Raw genomic sequence first — 24160 nt, 5'->3', positions numbered from 1 at the left:
CTCTCCAAGAGAGAGAATGCTTTTTGGAAAAGGTATTTGGGCATCCTGTGTTGCAAGATAGGCTGGACTTAGACTGACACTCCAGTGTGGGGTTCAGGCATCACAAGTGGGGTAGCTTACCATTGCTGTGCCATCTTGCTGGCCTTCATTATACCTGGCTTAAAGTCAAAGAAGTCAATTTTTAATCCATTTTTGTGATATCTTTATAGATCATTTTTCTTCTAAAATCAATAAGCCTCCTAATATTTTTTCTTTCTTTACAGTTCTATATGTGCACCACTGCATCTGCCGCTTTTCCAAGGTCATAATTCTCAAATTTTACTTTTGTTTTTGCTTCTTAATCTTACTTCTTACCACAGTGGTGCTTTGTATCTTATTTCGTTATTGTCATTCATGGCCTTATTTATTTTGTCTCAGCTACTTGAAGTTTATAAGCAGTCAGATTTACCACCCCTCTTCAAATGTTGATCTCTGCATCCATATCCACTTTGAGTTCTGCTTCAAAATCAGGGCTCTTGTGTGTTCATTTCCTTAATGTACTACAATGCTACATGAGATCAATGATACGCGCAAACTGTTTATATTGATTTCGTGTACAAGATCTGTAGGTTCAATAAGAACATGAGGTCTGATTTTACTTTATGTACATTGTACTTAATATTATAGCATTTGAGGCAAAGGAGAATGTGGACTGAAGCTTCACGTTTATTTATTTATTTATTTGAAGGTAGATATTCAGAGAGGAGGAGATACAGAGAGAAAGATCTTCCACTGCTCGCTCACTCCAAAGTGGCCACATCAGCCTGAGCTGAGCTGATCTGAAGCCAGGAGCCTGGAGCCTCTTCCAGGTCTCCCACGTGGTGTAGGATCCCAAGGGCTTGGGCCGTTCCCCACTGTTTTCCCAGGCCACAAGCAGGGAGCTGGATGGGAAGTGGAGCATCTGGAACATGAACTGGCGCCATTATTCGATCCTAATGCCTGCAAGTCAAGGACTTTAGCCACTGGGATACTGTGCTGGGCCCCGAATCTCCTTCTTTCCTGCCTCATCTATAAACTCATCCACTCCCTGTTGGCTTTAAGCCAGTGGCACAGATTTTTACATTTATTCATTTAAAACTTCTTTTTCAAAGTAGCATTTTCAAAATTAACTGGTACTAGTTATGATTACAAACAGAGCCTGGACCTTCAGAGCTTCACCACTGTCATGATTTATTCTTCACTCTTAGCATAGTGCAGAGCAACTACCCCTGGTCAGGAGTTTCTACATGTGGTCATTCCATGATTCAAGTTCTCTCACCATTGGCTTTCAAGCTTATAGCCTCTCAGATTCTTCTCCCTGCAGTGACAGCTGGGAAACGTGAGTCGGGATTAAGTTAAAGAAACTAGGCCCACAAGTGGAGAGTGTCATGTTGCGTGTGCTGTAACAGCGTATTGAAGTCACATGGCCACATCCCTCTGTAACACGCCACAGAAAATGGATTTTGAGTGTGAGATCGGTAATGAGCACATATGTGTACCCAAGGCTCTGCCTTGCACTGTACAGTGTTGTTTTGCAGTCTGTGAACCTTGTGGATATCATAATACTAACGTGTAAAGAAGAGAAAAATCTTAAAAAAGGACCAGAAGTCATTCATTTATTCAAGTATATTGCTGAGTACCCCATGCTTTGGATGCCTTGTTAGGTGCTAGGCAAATGAAAATAAATGTGAAACTTGATCATGTCAAAAAGCTCTCGTCACTCAGCATTATAAGATAGACAAAGTAGGCACACCACTAGCTAAAATAGATTTATTCTGATTCTGTCGTGAAATTTTAAATATTACACAGGAGGTGAGAAAAGACAACCGCTATATTCTAGTCTTACAGAAAAGCCAACAGCAAGAGCAAGAAAATGGTTAAAACAGTTATGCAGGATTGCCTCATTTTCTTTCATTTCTATATACATGTACAATCCCACTACATAAGGAAAATTTTAAGGGCAGGGAGTTATCAAAATACTGAACATGCTGCACTGAAAAAACAAAAACCAAAGGTGTTCAAAAAGGTCATTGGCTTGTCTAGTTCAATGTTTTTGGGAACAGATCTAAAAATCTAGAATAAAGTTTAAAATAAGAAAATCAACAAAGTCATCCCCCACCTCCATCGGTGGTTGCCATTGTTGACATAGAAGGGTAACAGGAATGGATAAGTTAAATGGTCAAAAGTTTGTTTTTGAGATGCCTGCAATATGGCACTTGGGCAACCTCCCATGTTGCTGGGTCCCTTTTGGTCTGATGAGGGCAGACATTCATTAAGACTCTCACCACCAATGGTTGGAACCCATCCATTTCATGCGAGTAGACGACCACAAGGATTCCATTCTGTATATCAGTACCAGAAGCTTGAAGCATGGAATGCTCGCAGTATGCTTTGAACCTCATAATTGTTCCTTATAATAATAATTTTTTCTTGCATTTGAACCTGTGAATTATCAAGGAAAAAGAAACACAAAGCCACTTTGGTTAAAGGATAGACTTAAAATAACAGGAATTATGGAGATGGAAAAATACCACTTTTCTTTGTTGGCCCAAGGATTTATGTTTGGGGAAAAAGTGATTCAGAGGTGATGGCCTTTCTTGGACATTAGCGAACTGTAGAGAAGTGTGTGGCTCTGACAATGAATGGTGTGTAAATTTACCAGGGAAGGGTAGGGGTAGAGAAAAGAGTCGGGATTAGGCACTTTGATGCTTAGGAAAGAGTGACCCTTTAAATTAAAAAAAAAAAAATTGGAAGGAAGATGTATTATCAAATTCACACCAGGCTTTACCAGAGAGGGGGGAAAATGTACTTTAAATTCAAATATGAATATTGATAAATGTGGTATATTCATACAGGCAAGTTTTTCCCAGCCAATTGGTTACACTCCATTCACGCTTATCAGATTCTGATTCTTGCACAAATAAATGCCAGATGGAAGAAACAAACATTTAAGTATTAGAAATCCCCTGACGAAAGAGTAAAGGAAAAAAATAGATTTCTTCCCAGTAGGAATTAAAAGTTAACATTCATAATTTCAATATTGCTTAAAATATTTCTCATGTAAAAATTGTGGATTCAAAGACAAACCACAGATTATAGCAGTAGTTGCAATAAATGGAATACAAGTTCATGGTTTTTCTTATTAACGAATGCAAATGTGCTGGAAAAAATTAATCAATGGACGTGTTGGCCTATGTTACATTTGGTTGATGAGTGAGCATCCTGAAATAGATATTCTAATGGAAATGTTCAATTACTGTAATACTGAGGAGCATTCATGAGCTTGAGGTTCTATTTCACTTATTACATTGTAATAAACACAAAAACAGAATTTTTAAACTTAGCAATAGTGTAATGAGACTAATTCCTTTTCATTGCTGATGCTATTATAATTTGGTAAAACTGTTTTGCTATGCAATTTTAGCATTTTAATTAAACAAACTGGATTCAATGAGGATGAAATTAAAAAATATTTTTTTTCTTTCATGAAGACCTGTTGAAGTTCTGTGTTGAATATTCCTTTCTTATCTCTGGACAGAAATTTACACTAAACTCATTCTAAGATAACCTGTGGAGCTGCTATACTCAAGTAGCCTAAACTCCTGACCTGGACTTACAAAATTATAATAAGCAAGGCAAACACTTTGTTATTTTCCTACTGTATTTTTCTGTTATTTTTCTGTTACTCAAGATGTTGTTTTTTTGTCCCCTCCTTGTTGATGTAGTGTCAAATAGAAGAGATTCAACTATACATATATATATACACACACATACATATATATACACACAATATACCATATATATATATATATATATATATATGTATGTATGTGTTATAAAGGATGTAGGCAGAGATGAGGGGAGGGGTGTTACACCTGCTGATTCATTCTCCAAATGCATACAACAGGTTCAGACTGGGCTGACATTATAAACCAGGAGCTCCATCCAGATTTCTCACTTAAATGGAAAGTACCCCAGTCCTTGAACATTAGCTGTGACCACCCTGCATGCACTTTAACAGGAAGCTGGATAGGAAAGAGAGGTGAGGAATGTCCTAGACACTCCTACATGGAATGAGAAATTCCAACTTAGCAGCTCAGCCCATCGCATCACAGTGCCTACCAAAGGAATAATGGATGAAAGGCTTACTTTGCAGGTGTAGTCCAGTCTCTTTGTGTTCCAAAATCTTCATCCATCATGACCCAATTTCCCTCTCCTGGCTTGAGGCTCATTTAGACAATGTGGAGAAAGAGAAGAGGGAGCTTGCATAACTGAAAATAGGTAATGGGATATAGAGGATGAGTGTGTTTTTGAAAAGTTGTTCTGCAAATCATATATAAATGACCATCTACCTCTCTATAGAAGATAGAAATAGTTGTCATATGTAAGTCTCAAAACTTGGAAATCCCAGTTAAAACTGAGGCATTAGACCCAGTGCCTAATTTGTCAGCTGGGATACAAACTGGTGCCCATATGGGATCCTAGTGCGTGCAACGTGAGGATTTTAGCTGCTAGGCTGCCACATCGGACCCCTTTGCTCTTTTTATAGTTCATTTATGTCAAATCATGAAATTCCAATAGTGAACTTCAATGTGGTGCAGTTGCTTAAGCTTCCACTTGAGGTGCTAAACTGGTAGCTCTTCTGAATTCCCTGTAGGTTAATTTCCTTTTTATTAAGGAGTTTTCTGAATTAATCAGTGCCTGATCTCCTGCTGTTTTTGATCATTCCAGTTACTTGTGTAAATAAAAGAAAATTTAAAAAATTCAATAGTGAATCCCACTACTCACTGAAGTGGATATTTTCTGTTTGTTGTTTGCCAGTATTTAAGTGTGAGGTGAAGAATTGGAGATTTTTTTTTTCTCTGTCTTTGAAACAATGCTTTCTAATTCTCTGAAGAACATAAGTAAAGAAGGCAATGATTTGGTTATGCAACCTTGACCCAATAACATAGAAGAGATATGATTAAAAGGAAGCCACATGAAAATGATGAGCTTTGTTCCTGTAATCTGTTGTGACTTTGACCAAGATGGTCACAAAACACTAGAGCTGTTGTGATCACCCATTTTCCTAGACAATTTATTGCATTACCCCAGTTGTAAGTTAATGAAACATGCCCCCGTTTATGGAGAAATGTGTGTTTTTGAAATGTAAATGTGATTGGGCCTGGTGTGATAGCCTAGCAGCTAGAGTCCTTGCCTTGAACAAGTCAGAATTCCATATGGGTGCCCTGCTTACCATCCAGCTCCCTGCTTGTGGCCTGGGAAAGCAGTCGAGGATGTCCCAAAGTCTTGGGACCCTGCACCCACGTGGGAGACCTGGAAGAAGCCCCGGGCTCCTGGCTTCAGATTGGCTCAGCTCTGGACACTGCAAATGCTTGGGGAGTGAACCTTTGGGTGGAAGATCTTCCTCTCTATCTCCTCCTTTCTGTATATCTGCCTTTGCAATAAAAATAAGTAAACCTTAAAAAAAAAGGAATGTAAGAGTGCTTTATTTTGTCTCTGATAGTTTGTTCTATGTAAAAAATTACCTAACTTGATCCTGCATTACTTGGAAATTCAGAATAGTTTTTCTTGGAAGGGAACAAACAGGAAAAAAAAGAGTTGTTTCAGAAAAGCTACTAATTCCGGGTGGATTATTTTCTAGAGAGTTTTTTTTTTTTTTTTTTACTTTAGACTTAGATAAAGAACATTTATAAGATGAATGACAAACATTATTTTCGTTAGAATTTCAGACAGTAGCTATCTGCATTGGTGGGTTTGGCTCTGATTCTTTTTAAAACATCTTAATATTCTGTCAGCATGTGCTATAATTTTATCATCAATCAAGTAAAACGTAAGTGTTAAAATTCTTAACATTTCCAGAAATGGGAAAGCACTTTCCGCATGATTCAGGATATAGACCTACCTGTTGTAGATTGGACCCAGCAAGGTGACATGTTGAGAGTCCCAAGGAACGTCAAGTGACTGAGAGCTTTGTGAACGCTGGTGAGTTAATCACCCAGAACAGTCCAGGAAGGAGTCAGAGCTGCCTTCCTGGTGGAGAGGGAAGGAAAACACTGCACTAAGACAGATGTGGACAAAGTTATCGGCAGCTTCAATTTTGGAAATTTCTGAATCTCTCCAAATATCTGTTTTTCTCATTTCTGAAATAGGGACAGTAACTAAAGAGGGAAATAAAGTGTGTATTAGAGTACGCTAAGGCCACTTTTATTCTACCTGGCATGGACGTTTGGATGAGTGACGTTTCTATTTAATATACTAATGTAATTTTAAATCTGTTTGGAAGCTACTATGGAATAATAGAAAGAACAGCAATCATTGCAAGTATAACCCAAGGCCCAGCAGTCACCTTAGCTTGTCAGATATCTGGATTCCTCATTTATGGGAGAGAGAATGTGACGATTTGGGGAGATATATTTTTTAAAACAAATTTATTTGAAAAGCCATATTAGAGAGAGAGAGGGAGGGAGGGAGGAGCGATCTTCTCTCCACTGGCTCACTCCCCAAACGCTTGCATGTTGCTGTCCTGCAGCGATGGACTTGGTGCACAGAGCCTGATTAATGACATGCGTGGCCTATGACTGATGGTCAATAGCTTAAGTTTATTAACAGCATTGACTTTTAAAAGAACGTTGTCTTCTAGGCACCCAGGGAGGAGGGGCTTGAGCCACTGACATCACAACAGCAAGGTACAGTTCCCCAAAACACAGCAGCTTGTTCCTCTAGCAGGTTTTTTTTTTATCTAAACCTGTGAACCAGGAGGTTTCCTGCTCATTCATCTCAATATCAGTTGCTCCTGGCACCTTTCAGGGGAGATTCAACTGGCTATGTCTCCCACAATAGCAAAGATTCTGAATGTCCTTTACAGTTGCAACAGTAGGAGTTGAGTCAAGTTGACGCCAGGAGCCAGGAGTTTCATCTGGGCCTCCAGTTGGGTGTGTGAGCCCAAGGACTTGGACAATCCTCTACTGCTTTCCCATGCACATTATGAAGGAGCAGGATCAGAAGCGGAGTAGCCAGGACATGAACTGGTATCCATAAATGATTTTGGCATTACAGGTGGAAACTTAACCAGCCAGGCCACAACACTGGCCCCATGAGATAAATTATTCAAAGTAAACAGATCATATTAGACATACATATAATTAGTAAAGATCTATTATGAAAAACATCATAAGTATAAAAGTTAAGTAAAACCATATGATTGCCTGCCCTGCAGAAGTGCTTTTAACACAGGATGAACAGAGACACGTTAGACAAATAGTGGAGGGCTGATGCCTTTCTGCTGTTTCCACAGTCCCCTGTACAACAGGTGTACTGATCTTGCCATTAGCACCCTTTTAGGATGCCACATCAGAACCCTCCTTACCCACAGTCCTACTGGTGTCTACTCAAGCAGTGACCACAACTGTCCGAAGCTTCTGAAGCAACCTACTCTTCCTCTGCAAGTCACTATGTCCACATCCTGATCTACTCCCATCCTCTTGACATATTTCTGCAGAAAACTGCATCTTCAGCATTGTGAGTTTCAATATCAGATTGAACATGCCGTTCTGTTTGTACAGCAATGATGGCAGATTCCCAGATCACTTAATCTGTGTGATGTTGATTGTGTTTCTAGGACCTAAAGTGTTTAGGCTGACCCACTCCTATTTCATTCTCCTGGTGCTTCTTGTGCCTACCTGAGTCCAAAGACACACTTTTGAGGGAGCTTTGCAAGATTACCTGTTGGCTGACAACTCAAGTAAAAACATGGCTTTGAATACAGTTCTTGCTAAACTGTCACTGCTCAATTAGTTACCTGTGTTGCCAAAAGTCCTTTGTGGGATGTTTGGGAAGTTTGTCCTAGTTATTTTTCAGTTTAAAATAAGTAAAGAAAGGCATTATACTGCAAATACTCCCCCCCCCACATTGAAAAAAAGAGTAATAACTGAGAGGAATTTTGCAATTAGAGGTTTCTAGCATGTCTTGACATTCGATGATGAAAACATCTCTCAGTGCTAAATTGGACGTTGCCATGAATCGTGAGCACATTTTGTTAGGTGCCATGGTTTGAAGTCTGAATGAAAAGAAATCAATCATGTCAATCATGTGCCCCATTTGGTAAGATGCATTACAATCTGTATTTCACATCATTCATACTGCAGTTGATTGTGAAATTGTTTGCTAGGAAAACAAGGAGATGGCTCATTTTATTCAATTGTTTTTTTTAAAGACAACAACCAAAGCTAAGAAATTACTGAATTTATTTAGACTGCTTGCTTTTAGTAGCTATTTTCTTTGGCTTTTCTTGCACTTAATTTTGTTGTTGCTATTGTTTTCCTTTATTTAGTTATTAATGCATTCTGATAGAATGGATTAAGTTGTCCATACATTGCTGGCATCCCATATCTATTTCAGGTCTGAGCCTTGAGTGCTCCTGTCAAGATTCCTGCTACTGCTCTTGTAAAAGTAACACATGGTGACCCAACTACTTGGGTCCCTGCCTCTTTCATTGGAGATCAGACTGGATTTCCTGGCTTCTGTCCCGGTCTAGATTTGGTCTAGTTGTGGTAACATTTGGGGAGTGAACCAACAGACTGAAGATCTCCTATCTTCCTTCCTCTCTCTTTGTGTCTCTCTCCCTCTGGGTGTGTGTTACTCTTCAATTCAAATAAATAAACAAATCTTGCCTGCATTGAGGTGCAGTGGGTTAAGTTTCTGTTTGAGGTGCTACTATTATCTAATAGTAGAGCATCAGTTTTATGGCTGATGGCTCTGCTTCTTATCAACTCCCTGCTAGTGCAACTGGAAAAGCAGCAGATAAAGAGGCAAGATTTTGGGACAAAGTGGAAGACCCAACTTGAGTTCCTGGCTCTTGGCTTAAGCTTGATCCAGGCATATTGTTGTTTTAGCCTTTTGGGAAGTGAGTCAGCTGAGGGAATACTCATTCTTCTCTTCTCTCCCCTCCCCTTCAATCCTTTCTTGCCTTCTTTCTGCTTCTTTCCTTCTTTATAGTCCAGTTTTTTAGGTAGCATATTGTTAACATTATGTTAATTTGTTTCTTTGTTTGAAAGCAAAAAGACCACAAGAGACACAGAGCCAGAGGCAGAGGTTTTCAGTCTGCTTCTTCATTCCCTAAAAGACCAGGCCTGAGCCAGGACAACGCTAGGAGCTAAGGGCTCTATTGAGGTCACACGGGTGGCAGGGCCAGAGATCCTGGGGTCATCCTTTGTTGCTTCGCCAGTTGCATCATAGGGTGCTGGCTCAGAAATGCAGTAGCTGGGGCCTAAACAGTACTCCAATTTGGGAAGCTGGTGCAGTGAGTGGCAGCTTATCCTGTTGTTTTGCAGTGCCAGATCTCCTTCCCAATTTTAATTATGGGCAAATGAATCAAATTGAGTGAAATACCAAGGGTATTGTTGATGAAGCTTAATGTTTGGGTGTTCTGAATGTGGTAAGGATGACATTGGTCCTGAGGGATTTGCATAGAGAACACTATCTGGAAACTTTGAATCTACAAAGGATACAGATGATCTGAAGTTGAAGAACATCAAGTAGGGCCTGGCACGGTAGGTCAAGTCCTTTCCTTGTTGCACTGGGATCCCACACAGGCACAGGTTCATGTCCCGGCTGATCTGCTTCCCATCCAGCTCCCTTTTAGTGGCCTCAGAAGGCTGTGGAGGTTGGCCTTGAATGATGCATTCCAAAAGGAATCTGAAAAAACTAAATTCTCCTGAATTCAGAAAACTAAAATATTGAATCTTCGATTCAAATTTTATTTTCAAATTTTCTCTCCCAAATGAAAACTTAGTTTGAGATCACAAAGAATGGAATTTACCCACATGGAGCTGTTACATTAAGTTGACATTCTTTCTGAAACCTCTCTCCATCCTCTCTCCATTATGAGGGGATTTTGATTCATCTTTTTTACAAATACATAAATAGGCCAGAGTGGCCCGGGGTGGCAGCCTAGCAGCTAAAGTCCTCGCCTTGCCACCCTATGTTGTATAGTAATGATGAAATTTTTTTTGGAAATTTCAATTAAAATGCAAGGGCATTCAGAGTTATTCAAAGGCATAGAACTTGAATATTATAAATTTCAAAACCCTGATGAATAAGATCAAAGAACGTTTAATTAGGTGGAGAAGTGAATATCATGAAAGAGAGGCTTCACTGTGGCTTAAAGACGGCAGTTCTCTTCTAACTGATCAATAGTTTCATGTAATTCATATCAAAATTGCAGAAATACCTTTCTTTTATATATAAGGAAGGTTATTCTTGTGATCTGATATTCAGGGATATCAGAAAAACCCTTGCTCAGTTTTGTGGATGGTTTCTGTGGAGGCAGAAAATTGAAAGACAGAACCACCTCCAGGTTGAGTAATTTTCTCGAAGAGCAAGGAGCCAGATTTGAGGCTGCGTGTCTTGAACCCTATCATCGATGAATAAAGGTAAAACCAAATTCCAAAGTTACTTTGTGACTAGTGCTTTTGAGACTTTTCATGTCTCTTTGATACTTTGTAGAAAGAGCTCCTGCAAATTTTGTAAGTGTAATGATATGAGAATCAGGGAGTGAATAGAATCCATGTTGTATCTTTGAAAAGGAAATTAGCATGCAATATGCAAATTTCCATATGGAAATAATAATATGTAAGCTAAGATCTTGTTGATTAGCCACTAGAACCTTACAATAGCCCTAAAAAGTCATAATTACGACTGTTTTATCAATCAGAAACAAAGAGGTTGCAGAACACATTGCAATTTATGAAATCGGTGAATGGTGAACTCAGGACCAGAATCCAAGCCTATGTATCCAGCACCACTTTGTCCTCCCAAACTGACCCTGTGATAAGAAGCTTCCCTGGCAAGAACAGCAAACAAGTGCTAAGTATTTCACATGTCTTGGCATCTATGAGTCTGTTTGTTTAGGTCAGGATAAAAATGAAATCATTCTCCCTTGCTTTGGATAATACATCCTAAAGTCATGCACGCACGCTGTAAATATAAATACTTTAGAATTCAGGAGAAATGGGTATTCTTACAAAAAGAGGGATTAGTTCTGGAGTGACTTCTGGAAGGAGTCCCTGTGTGAGGCTGTTGGGATGCTCTACAAGCGCTACAGAACTGGGACAGGTCCTAACTGGCACACACCAAGGAAAGATCCACAGGGAGCATAATAATGAGGCGCGCTGGAACAAAACGGGCTCCAGACTCCCCTTTTTGTCATCAAGAGACCTGATAAAAGACACACAGACATTCAGCAAGAGCACTCCAAGGTTGAAGCAGGGGATCAAACTATTTCCCAACCTGCTGTCATCTGAAATGCAGGTTCAAGAAAACAAGCAACCAACAATCAACCAAATTCTCTCATCTCGGGCCAAATTTTGAGCTGAACTAAAACAGAGTATTTTCTAGAAGACTATTAAATGTTTGGCAAACCTGAAACAATCTTTTATGTGTTATAAAAATTATTTTTAAGCTCTCCCGGCCTCAATGGTACTACTAGGTTTAGGTCAAGAGACAAATGTGGGGGGGAATGTGAACGGCAACCGTTCAAATCGACTCACATGAAACGCAAGGGTGGGACCGCATGAATCATTCTTTTTCTATTATTACAGGTGCCCACTTTGAAGATGTGCCTGCGAGTGCCTTTGATCTTCACTGTAGAAAAAGATCTGCTCCATTTCAAAAGAGTCTACCATGTGCACCATTCCCCATTCACTGGCTTTTGGATCAAAGCCATGATGGACCTCACAGATAGAATTCCACCGTTGGCCATTCACAAAGGGGCAAATTGTAAATACTTGCAAATATTTCTTCCAGCAGAGAACAGTTTTTTTTAATCTGTTAGCTAATATTGCCATCTGTTCTGTTTACTAATAACGCTTTGAGTCTGGGCCTTAATCACCAAGTGTTTTGCCAAAACCCTTTTCTTTTCAGCTATTTTTAGGAATAAAATAGTGACCCTGCGTAGACATGGTAAAAAATGCTTGTTCAAAGCTGGGTGTTTAGCATTTGCTGCTGATGATAGTAACACTCCTATTTGTAACTCAAAGTCTCATTTCAGAGAAGGGTGTCTTTCCAGGGCTCTGGGTTCACATTTGCGATTCATAAGACTATTTTCAGTGTAGAGGGAAGATGCTTTGCCTAAATGAAGAATAAAATGAATAAAGCCCAAGCAAGCAAAAAAAAAATGTGATTCACTGACACTATTTTTTGTTTAACTATTTAAGACTCAGTGGAGAAGGTAGTCTGATGGATCCCAGTCCATCATTAGAAATGTCGAGTCTGGAACCAAAGCTCCAACATGCCCCTTACTGATGATTATTAGCCTTGGCTCAGTTTCCTCATCTCTTATCTGAGACCAGTGACTGACTCATTTCAAGGAACAGTTGGCTTACTATTTACCGTCATTGCTTGTAAGTGTTAAAGTCTTGTAAGAGTGTTAAGTCAAATAACGACTGAACTGTAAGGACAAGTGCTAGGGACTAGAATGATGGGAATCTTATAACACATGATTGCACAGTATGATGTGGGAAAAATGAAACGCCTGTTTGTTTTGCATAACTTTTCTGTTGCTGCATGGCGTGTTACCACACATTTTAAGGCTTAAAGTAACACACACTTACTACGTCACTTGCTTTGTGATCAGGAATCCAAGAAGAACTTAACTAAGTTCTTTGGAAAGTATTTGTCTATAATCAAAATCTCAGCCAGATAAAAGGGAAGAGGATCATGTCTTTTTCCAGACTATGAATGAACCCTGAGGCTATTTCGCTAACTGAAATACATCCATACAGAAAGATGGATAGATTATCTATGCTGCAGAAACAGAGATTAGAATGATAATAGTTAGGAAAGGGAGGTGGGGAAAATGGAGGAAGCGACTGTCCAAGAGCACGACTGTGGATACAAAACAAGAAAGGTATGAGGATCTAAGGTATAGGCAGTATCATGGCAACTACTAATACAGTCAACCTTCCATATCCATGGATTGTTCATATCCATGGATGCAATCAACAGGATCAAACACATTTTTGAAGTATTTTGCATCTCTACAAGACATGCACAGACATTTCCCTGTCACTGTTCCCTAAACAATGCAATAAAGCAAATATTTGCATAGAGTGGACACAGTATTAGGGATTGTGAGTAATCTTGAGATGAGCAAAAGGGGAGTATGTGGGTAGGATAGACGCACATGCCATGCAATTTTCTGTAAGAACTCAAGCTCATGAAGATTTTGTGTTTGTAGGGATCCTGAAACTTAACACTCAAGAACTATATGATACACTTGAAAGACATTAGGTAAGTACATCCCCAATCTTCTCCTTACACACACACACACACACACACACACACACACACGGTAATGGTGTGTGTAGATAGGTTAATGAAGCCAAACCTCTATGTAGAGCCTTGGATACATATGGTAAATATCATGATGCTCTTATCTCCCAGTTTCTCAGTCTCCCTCCCTGAGGTTAAAATTTCTTTGTCCTCCTTTCATGATTGCAAATCTGCCTCTTAGTAACATTGGCACTCTGATTGAGACCGTGGTAGAGCTAGCTCTGCTCACTTAATTCCCTACAGATAATATCTTAAGGTTCAATCTTGACTTGACGGAACTCTAGGCCCCAAACGAAAATAATCATTACCAACATGTAGCCCCCCCAGACTGACTGGAGTCCATTTTGCCATCTTCATAATTCCCTAAAGGAATTGCTGCACAGGGTGGACCGCAGCACTGTAGACCAAATGGCAACTTGGACATGAGTTAAATGTACATGTCTTGGCCCAGCTTCAATCTACACGAATCTTTACTTGCAGTGTCTTGGAGTACCCAGGAATTAAACAACAGATGCCTAAAGGCTTGCTCTCTGTTTTTCAATAAGTACCTTTTTTTTTTTTAATCACTTTGATGTTAACAATTGGGTTGCTATGTCTCATGAGCAGAAAGAGTTTTGGGGAGCTGTGTAACACATACTCTCAGCAATGCTGTGACATTCTGTAACATCATCTATGTTGATTATGGTTCTGATGTCATACTTATGAATATATAAAATCATTTTGTTGTATGTCTTAACTTCATGTCATCTTTTTTGTCCATCATATTTCAATAAAATTAGGAAAAATTAATTACAACCGTAGACAGGTATTGGCCATAGCTGGGATCTCACTTAGTGACTTAAGCAAGAATGGATTCATATAAATTCACTCAGATTGTTGCAATGTCTCCTCTCTTTCTAGAAGGCTGGAGTCCCAGCTCTTTTCTGACTTTTGTCTAGAGGTTCAGCTCAAAGAGGTTATACACAGTTCCTGGCATGTGCTCTCTCTCAGCATGGCAGTCTTTGGTAAGCTTCTATTGGCAGAGCTTTATAGAATAAAATGTAACCATGGGAGTGACATCACGGTCTTTGTCAAATATTGGGCACTCATACGTGAGTGCCATCACATCACTTTTAGGTTTTTCCGTTAGTTAAGAGCAAGTCACACAGGTCCCACCCAGATGCAAGGAACCAGATGACACAAAGGTGTGAACAGCTAGAAGTCGGATTATGGGAGCTTTCTTTGAATTTTTCCTAAACATTGTTCATTTTTTTAAGACTCTGCAAGTTAAATCTACATGTGAGAACTTCCCCCTCCCCCACTCCCATTCCGTAGTTGATAGAATACAGATTCAGGCATCCATTCCTGTCATTTTCCATTTGTTTTTGGTTAAAAAAAATTTCCACTTTGGAATGTAACCCATAATGTTCAAGTAGGGTATTTCAAAATGTACGTGTTCTACTTACGAACTCAAACTACTATTGAACCTCATCACTGTCCTCTAAGACATCTTTTAGCTTCAACCAGGCTGGGAGTCACTGTGACTGCTTATACCCAATCTGTCCACCCTGTGATGAAGCTTCCGTACCATATGCCTATCACGTTCTGTCTCTTCCTATGAGCCACAAGGGTCGTCTCTGCAGCTGCTACTAAGTCCGGTGAATCCCCCGTGTACTCAATTAAGGGGAGGTCACCATTGAAAAGAGGAGGGAAGAGTGATGCTACTACTTCTAAGGCCTCATCCCTTCTCTGCAGAGTGAGCTCGGACTTGCTCTGATGGTTGTAGCTGCGCTGGATGGTTCTCCTACCACCGTTCAGTGATTGTACTTCCCTGGATGGTTCTTCTACCACCGTTCAGTGATTGTACTTCCCTGGATGGTTCTCCTACCACCGTTCAGTGACTGTACTTCTCTGGATGGTTCTCCTACCACCGTTCAGTGATTGTACTTCTCTCTCTTATGTGTTTAGTCACGGGAGTCGTGATAACATTGGCGCTGTTACTGCCGCATACTTCCCTGCTTTTGCTTTTACTTTTGTGTTCTGTTTTGTCTGCATCTTTTCCCACTACTTCACTAATACTTCTCTTATTACATCTTCCTGAAATAAATTGAGTGTGGCACATTTTTCTTGCTAGGACACTGGCAGATATATCATACAAGAAACTAAAGTTCTGTAAGTGCAAGTGTTTGTGCAAGGGTAATCCAAATATTGTTGTTGACTGAATGAGAAAAAACAATGACTCTTTGCTAGCAAACATGACCTATTCCCCATTTGATAATTCAGTGTGTCTTGGGACTCCCTGCACAGTTTGGTTGAAAAGTTGAAACGATGATTCTTATTTTCTGTTTCTGAGAGGTTTGCTCCAGAATGGGTGACAGCATTGGCGTTCTGCTTTCTCTCTTAACTGTAGCCAGACAACAGGTGGGAAAGGAAAATTAAAAATAGATGTATTTATTTACAATAGTAAATAATGTTTATTTATAAATAAAAACTAGACATGTTTATTTACAAGAGTACCTCAGTACTGACGTCTATATTTAATAAAGTTATGCTATATATCTGTGATGTATAACAGTAAGGGGCTTAATACTAATGGAGAATTGCTGTAACATTTCAAAGAAATATATTAATAATATACATTTTAATATTAGGTAAAGCTTATATCAATAAAATAGGCATTCCATCAAAGCTTACATTAATAAAATAGGCATTCCATAATTTAAAATGCATAATATTATGGAATGCTCTGCCAAGTGTGAAGGGTTTGAGTCTAAAGGACGTGTGATGGGATATCCAATATGACATGTAGCCGAAAACCATGACACAAAATGGTATTTAATAACTGCTTTGAGAGACTTGGCATGGATGGGATATAATACTATTTTTCTCCTGTTACTGTTTGCCCACTGGTGGCTGATCTATCTCACCAAGGCACCTTAAACATTTGTTTTGATCACATTGGTATGAGTTATCATAGTTTTAAATAAGAAATAAGCAGCTGCCAGACTTCTGGACTTTGGCTACATGCTGCTCGCTTATTTGTTTTGACATTGCAGTAAAAGATATTCTGGATGGAGCAAGAACTTTGGAGTATGAATCCCAGTTCTAGACATGGATTCACTTTGTTTATTCATCAGCTCAGGGTCCCCAAAACGTTTTTTCCTCCTTATACTACTTCCTGTACTACTGTAATATACTATTTTTTTTTCTACTTTTGAAACATCCGTTGAAAAACACAGGCTCTGGTGGTAACTGTCAAAGAGATACAATAGATGCAGCACTGTGTTCATGGTCCCTGGGACTGTGTTCCAACCTCATCTCTGTTACCATCTGACTATTGACAACCAATGCCTTCCCTCTCTGAGTTTCATTTTCATCCTCTGGAAGGTTATGCAAAAGCAAGACATGTGTATGCAAAGTCATTGTAACCCTTGCTTTCCAATATTCTCCATTATATTCTTTCATGTGAACATGCTCAAAGAATACCAAAACCAATTTGTTTTTCACAAAATTTATGAATTAGCCCATTCAAAAGATTTGTTGGACATTTTCTGTACTCAGGGTATGATATGATTACAGAAATGCAAAGTTGTTGAACTTTTAAGGTCATCTGTAAAGGTGATCACTAGATTTAAAACATTTTTAATCTATTAAAGAGAAAAATTGCATTCACAGAGAAAGCCTAGTTCTTCACTGTGAGTGACAAGAGACTGGGATTAGGATCCAAAGCCATGGAAAATGTGTTCATGCTTAAAAACCATGAAACGAAAGGAAATGACAGACAAAATACAGGATTTTCTCTATCTGGATCAAAACGATGATACTGGGTAGATAAATGACAAGGCTCAAGCTACATGTTGGGCAAGTGTGCCACAGACACTGACAGTTCCAGACAGTAAAAACTCAGGTTTCTATCTAATCAAAAGCCTAATCTTTTTGAGATAAAATCAAAATGCTTGATGTATTTTCAAGAAAATTAATATAATTTTCCATATGTGACATCTAAGAAAGCTTTCAATATTCTATCTCTAGGTTCTTTACATTGATTTTTCAATTTTTTTTTCATATCAAAATTACCTCATGGGCATTATTTGGATGAACTTTTTAAAAATACACATTTCTGAGGCCAATGTGTAGCACCAAAAGTTAAGTTGATGCTTACAATATTGGCATCCCATATTACAGTACCAGTTCCAGTCCTAGCTACTCTGCTTCTGATACAGCTTGCTAATGCATGCCACAAGCATGGTTCAAGACCTGAACCCTTGCCACTCAAGAGGAATTCAGGAAGGATTTCCTGTTGCCCGGCTTTTTAATTGACCTTTGAGGCCATTTGGGGAGTCAACCATCACATGGGAAGTTCCCTCTATGTGTGTGTGTGTGTATGTGTATGTATCTGCTTACCTTCCTTTCACTTTTTCTTTCTCTCTTAGCTGCTTTGCTTTTCAAGCAAATAAACAAGTGACAGACCTCTAGTAAATATGCATTCCTGGGTCTTATCTCAGACAAATCAAAATTCTGAGACTGTATAAGAACATCTGAGTCCTTAATAACAATTTCGGTTTATACTGAGGGATACAAAAAGTGGGATACAAATTTCAAAGTATAATTTTGGGTTTTGATAGATGAGCAAGTTTTACAATAATTATTGATGGAAGGAATATGTATGAAGGTTTAGTAGTCAAAGATACACAGGTTAAGGTTTTGAAAGCAAAATTTTGTTGATATGTAGGCATGGATAAGGACATAGCAAGATTCACACCATTAAAAGTACAAGTAAACTTATGCAGAACCTCAAGTAAAGTTATTAGAAGTTCAGATATCATTGGAATTTAATAAAATTGAAAAGTATTGGGGTTTTTTGGAAATGAAATTCTTCTAAAAAGCAGACGTTTAGGTAAGCTACCTTTGTAAGCATTTGAATGGCTTAGTAGATGGAGTGGCAAGAACTTAGCTAATTGGGACCCTTGTTAAAGTTTGAATTAATTAATGTGTGTAATACCACTTGGTAACACGAAATTCCTGCAAGAGAGGAGATGAACCTACTTTGTGAGAAAAAAGATAGACATTTCATTTTTGTAGATATTTTTGGAAGAAAGAAATTTGGGTGTCTGATATGATGGGGCATCTATAATAGGAACAGTAGGATCAGAAGGAGGATTGATGGTCACGTTCATTGTTATGGGTACATGCAGTATCAGCAAAACCTGAAAACCTTTAGGCCTAAAGGCTGTTGGAAATTGAAGACAGAACTAAAGGTAAAATGATAGCTGGAGGTCTAGATTAGATGTGTTTTAATTACTGATAGGAGCACATTGAAGGTGAGGAAGATAATGAGACCACACATAGTATTAGAGAACTAGAACAGGAAAAAGTGCCTGGGGACACTTTCATTGATTTGGTGGAATTTGATGACTGATGGAAGAAATGAACTTTGTTCTCAGGAAGAGTAGGACAAAATGTAACTGAAATGTATCTTCACTATTTTCTCACCTTAAACAGTGGGGAGGGATCCACTGATGGCTCAGCATGATACCAGTGGCCATATCACTTACATTTCCAGAAAACTAATGGTGAACGTTAAAATAATTTCCTGCTCTGATAGCTATCAGGATGGCAATAGACTTCATAATTTTCATAATTTCAAGGCTTTTTTTAAAAAAGATTTACTTTTATTTGAAAGACAGATTGGACAGAAAGAAGATTTTTTTTTTTTCTCCACTGGTTCATTCCCCAAATGGCTACATTGGCGAGGGCTGAACTGATCCAAAGCCAAGAGCCAGGATGCTCCTTTGGGTCTCCACAGAGGTCAGAGTCCCAAGGACTTGGGCCATCCTCTGCTGCTTTCCCAAGTCACAAGCAGGGAGCTGGATGGGAAGTGGAGTAAATGCTGACCCCAGCAGGGAGAGGGTTAGCATGCTATGCCATCGTGACGGCCTCTAGTCATTGTTAATATTGTGAACTAAGAAGTCTATAGGTCTCCTAGAATAATAAATTAAGTAGCATTTGATAACATCTAGAGAGAGAAAAGCCCACATCTGATCAAGATGATTTAATTCTGAGAGAGCTAGACGTAGGACTCTTGACTTAAAATTGTCCTTTATGCTCTCTGTCTGGTGCTGTGACCTTAAAACTACCGAATCTGCAAGAACTTTCCTACAGTGTATTTTCAGGTCCAGCCTGGAATCCCAACAGGCAAGACAAAAGCATATGAAAAGCAAACAGAAAATCAAGTTGATAGCAGTGTCTGAAAGCCCAAATTCAGATGGCTTCAGTTTTTGGTGAGGTTTTAGGGAAATCTTTTTCATTAGAATAAATTTCCTTTGACTGATTATGCCTCTGGGCATGCAAGCGTGTCCACTGCATCCATGCAGTGGAGAGTCAGTATATTTGCACATGGGGGTAAGACAGCCTTTGATAAATATAAAACCCCATCATTATCTCATTTTGGTGTATTCTGAGACTTTCCTAAACAGATGTCATGGAAAATTCATTGAAAAAGAGCATAACTTGCTACAGAAGTAACCCACAGATTTTATCTTTCCTTTTTCCTTAGAAGTTTAAAGTAAGGAGAAAACAATTTAATTAAGGCAAATCTTATAAGAAAAATAATCAAGAAAGTGATTCGTGTGGCACTAAATTGGTAGTATTAAGTGAATTGTGTTAAATACCCTAAAGATCCTGTGATCATATTTGCTATGTCAAAACTGTTTCATTTTCTTTACATTTTTGTCATTTGATCCCTTTTATATTCTTCTTTTATTAAGAAAATGTCCCTGTGAACAGAAAGGTAACTTTCAGTTTTTTTGTGTAAGTAAGGAACTGAGTTGCTTCTGAAGTATGGATGCCATATTGCCAGTGGATGTAATACGGCCAGTGTCACCAAAAAGGAGGCATTTCCAAATAATGGACTGAGTTCAGAATTATGATAAAGAGTAAAGAGACAGCCCCTGACAACTGGATAATCAATTCCTTGTCTTTGATCATCAGTTAAGTGCTATTTGAATTTGTGAATAGAATAAGGAGTAATCCTACAGGCGTATATCCTGGAAAAGGATGTAGAAAGCAATTGTAGGAATGGTAATTCGTAAGGAACGGTAAATCACCATTCAGGGCATAGCTTTAAGATATGCTCTATACATTTTCAAAATCCAAACACAGACGGCCTCATAAGTGACGTATGACTCAAATAACTCATTTTACTTTGCAATATTCTCAACACTAGCTGCTATCCACCAATTGAAATGAGTCTCCATCAGAACAGCTACTGTAATTTAACCACCACAACCTTCCACCCCCGCTTCTTCTGTAGAGATCAATCCCTCAAGCTGTCTTCGCAATATCTTCAACAAAAACCACTTTTCCCGTAAGTTCCCTGTGTGCTTGTGATGGAGTTCAAACCGTCATTCTGGAAATGAAGGTATTGACACCACTTGCTGGCAGTGAGAGCCTTATTCCTTCATCTTTCTTTTCTCCTATGATTGGAAGTTGGAGTGCTCATCTTGTATCAAGCCATAGGGAATGACAGAGTAGCAAGACTGAAGGATTTTACATCCATAGCGATTGCTTTAAGCTACCATTATGCTTTCTACTCTGAAATTAATGCTATCTTAAAATGATGTGGTGAGAATTTAAAAGGATCCCATATGTGTGTCAGGTGGCACCATTTATCAATGGAGATGAAATTAACATTATTTGATAACTCCTTGGATGTGGCATCCAAGGGCAATGTAAGTCTGAAGATAGCTTGGGTTTCTAGAACTGTTTAAGTAATGTCTCTAAGCAAAAGAGAAAAAAAAATTAATAAGTCCATTTTACATAGGGGTGGAGATACTCAATTCTCAATTGAAAAATGATTCTGGAATTCAGAGCCTATACTTCTTTGGCTATAGGGGGAAGTTGTCAGCAAATAGGGCTTAGAAAGAAGTCTAGAAAGAACTCCAATCCTCAATCCCCAAAAAAGACATTTGAATAAGATACCAAACTGAATGCTTGAGGAATGCCTCATTCGGGAGAGAATCAGTAAAACACACCAAACACTGTTGCATAGATTAAGGAAAGTAACAAGATATTTTTTGAAGTGAAAGTAGGAAACGGAATGCTTTAGTATTCAGAAAACATAGAAAACGAAGTCAGATATCTCTACAGTTGCCACAGAGATGTTCTTCTAGAGATTGTATACTTTTTTGTTCTTAACATTTAGGTGTGCTTAACATTACTGTGCTTTTTTGCATATGATGTGAAGAGAGACCCTGTTATATTTTATGTTCATCATTGCCAAACCTGATTTACTTAACCACTCTGAACCTAACACTACCTTAGGTGTGTTGAGAGTAAAATGGAATTGTGTAACACATCTAGGATATGTATGAGTCTATAGAACTTACAAAACCAAGTGAGTAATATAAACTTTGCTTCACCCCAATATGAAATACTATCTGAAATGTTTGATTTCTTGCAGATGTTACTCATTCTTCTATATTGGAAAAGCACAAAGATACATATTCTTATTGTCATGTTCACAAACCATTGAATGGGCTCTAGGGGCGGTTTTTATGTCTTTAACTTACTGGGTGAGAAAAGAGAGAGAGAGAGAGAGAGAAATCATCTTCTGGTTTACTCCCTAAACGCTCTCAAGGCCCACAACAGGATGCAACAATTCAATATGGGCCTTCCGTATGGATGGAGGGGACACGTGCACTTGTATTTTTATGTGCCGTGTCACAGGTAGAAACTTCTCTAATATTAAACGAGCGCTTGAATTGGAAGCTGAGACAAGAATCCAACCCAGGCATCCTGATGTAGAAGATCAGCATCCCAGGTAGGGTCTAGCCCACTCTAAAATCAGTCAGAGCTCTCCCAATCCCACACTGATGTCCTCAACTCAGTTCCCATTTTCAGTCTAATATTAAAACCGTGCAACCTCTCCAGTCTTAATGTATGTAATGTAACCCTTAACAACCCTTAGGACCTGTGATTGAATTCCGGCCTTCATTTCTGAGATCCTAGGGCATGCATACATAAACTTAGTGCTTCTTTATTTCCAAAACCTGGGAATTCCTTTGCTGTTCATTTGAGTTTAACCATATGATTAATCACATTATCTTGCCATGGTGAGAAGAGAGAACCCAATCATCATTTAAACCCACAGTTCCCATTACATTTTCCTGTTATTAGATTTTATTTTTCTCCAGAACATGCAGACCGTGTTTTATCTGTGCTTATTCTGTGTGGCACTATGAAATTCCATTAATGCTTAATCAAATTAGGTAGAATTAATTTAAATTTGAATAAAAGAAAATACCTTTAAATAGTAGGAGCCAGAAAAAGAGACATTCATTTAAAAAAAAGATGAATTAATCTCTTTTCAGTTTTTGCAGTTAGCAGACCTGGCCAGGGGCAGGGATAGTTGGTGGGAGAAGTTTAAGTCCTCACACGTGTATCACCTATCATGGTGAACAGCTCCATTTATGTATATTTAAAGTGCACCATGCTCATTGCTGTCCATGGAAACTCTGCCAAAATCCTGGTGGTTGCTGGTTTGTAATTTTATGGGCTTCCAGAAGATCAAACACTGTACTATTATGCTTGGCTACTGTTTCAGGTCAGCAGTTCAAAAGCAGAGAGCAGGGGGTGGGTGAAGTGGATTGGGAAAGAGTGAGCAGGCGTAATTTGGTGTAGTGCAAACAACAGGGTTCACTTACTGAGGAGGGAGCAGCCTCCGTGCATCTCAATTTCACTTTTAACAGGAAAGAAAGTAGGTTTCAAAGCTGCACCTTACAAGAATCAAATACATGATGATTGGCTGCAAGTGAGAACAAATTAATGGGTCATTCATTCCTCACCTATCCTTTGAAATTTTGCCGTGGAAGATTCTGTAGCAATAACAAAAGCAAAGAGATTAGCAAATCCAACCCTCATCCTGAATTCTTTTCGCGTAAAGATACATTTGGTTAATTTGTAGGAATAGCGATATCAAGTGCTATAATAATTTGCACTGAAAACATTTCACAGATTTTAAAGTAATCAAAACACACTGACATTTCAAGATTGTAAGCAATACAGCCTGTTTTCTCATAAAATGGAATTCTATAAGAAAAATATCTCTCCCGTGTCGTTAGCAAAATTTGCACTCTTGATATTTTTAGCAAGCAAGTTGTAACAAGAGAAATCTTATAAGGCCAAGACGAAATTGTGTTTAATGACTCCTCCAGGTTTTGTTTGTTTGTTTGTTTGTTCCCTTGCATAACACGGTGTAAGCCGGCCCCTGTGCTGATGTGCAAATTCAGTCTGTACATTTAGGCTGTTTCTCAGCTAACCCCTGCCACCTCTAAGGCCTGGCAGGTACATACACTTGGGGTTTGACCCCTCATCATTTGGAGAACAGGCTGTGGAAGCTGGCCAGGGAACACTGGAGATAAGAGCCTTAAGGAACTGGGACTGGTCGAGCAGTCTGAAGGACAGAGTTGTGGATACCAGCACGGCATCACTCTTTGACCCTGTGGAGTGGAGTAATGCTGAAGAAATGGCAGAAGGACGGTTTTACACTCTCAGGGTCTAAGTAGTTGTGCTGTTTGCCTGGGTCTGCAATGGCAGTGAGCCAGGCCAAGCACTTATTTGGAAGATGTTTTATGTCTCATTTCTGTGGGATTGATGTTCTGAAGGGGCAGGAGCATCACAGTCCAAGTCAATAATTTCAATCAAGCTGATCTTACTGAAAGTTTCTGGTGGCAGGTGGACAAAGAGGGAAGGGTTCAAGAACTTCTATTGTAAGATTCTTGAACTGTAACTGAGATTGAGGTATTTAAGGGGAAATCATTACAATATACCC

This window comes from Ochotona princeps, chromosome 17 (genome assembly GCF_030435755.1).
Source record: "Ochotona princeps isolate mOchPri1 chromosome 17, mOchPri1.hap1, whole genome shotgun sequence".
NCBI lineage: Eukaryota > Metazoa > Chordata > Mammalia > Lagomorpha > Ochotonidae > Ochotona > Ochotona princeps.
This window is presented reverse-complemented; position numbering follows the sequence as displayed.